The sequence below is a fragment of the Bison bison genome, unplaced genomic scaffold (genome assembly GCF_000754665.1).
Source record: "Bison bison bison isolate TAMUID 2011002044 unplaced genomic scaffold, Bison_UMD1.0 scf7180017864144, whole genome shotgun sequence".
NCBI lineage: Eukaryota > Metazoa > Chordata > Mammalia > Artiodactyla > Bovidae > Bison > Bison bison.
In genome coordinates this window covers 1,821,444-1,821,809 of record NW_011494716.1, presented here as the reverse complement: position 1 = coordinate 1,821,809, position 366 = coordinate 1,821,444, and positions in this window count along the sequence as shown.

Below are 366 nucleotides of genomic sequence, written 5' to 3'. Positions count from 1 at the left end.
TAGTGGTTTTCCCTACTTTCTTCAATTTAAGTCTGAATTTGGCAATAAGGAGCTCATGATCTGAGCCACAGTCAGCTCCCGGTCTTATTTTTGTTGACTGTATAGAGCTTCTCCATCTTTGGCTGCAAAGAATATAATCAATCTGATTTCGGTGTTGACCATCTCATGATGTCCATGTGTAGAGTCTTCTCTTGTGTTGTTGGAAGACGGTGTTTGCTATGACCAGTGTGTTCTCTTGGCAAAACTCTATTAGCCTTTGCCCTGCTTCATTCTGTATTCCAAGGCCAAATTTGCCTGTTACTCCAGGTGTTTCTTGACTTCCTACTTTTGCATTCCAGTCCCCTATAATGAAAAGGACATCTTTTT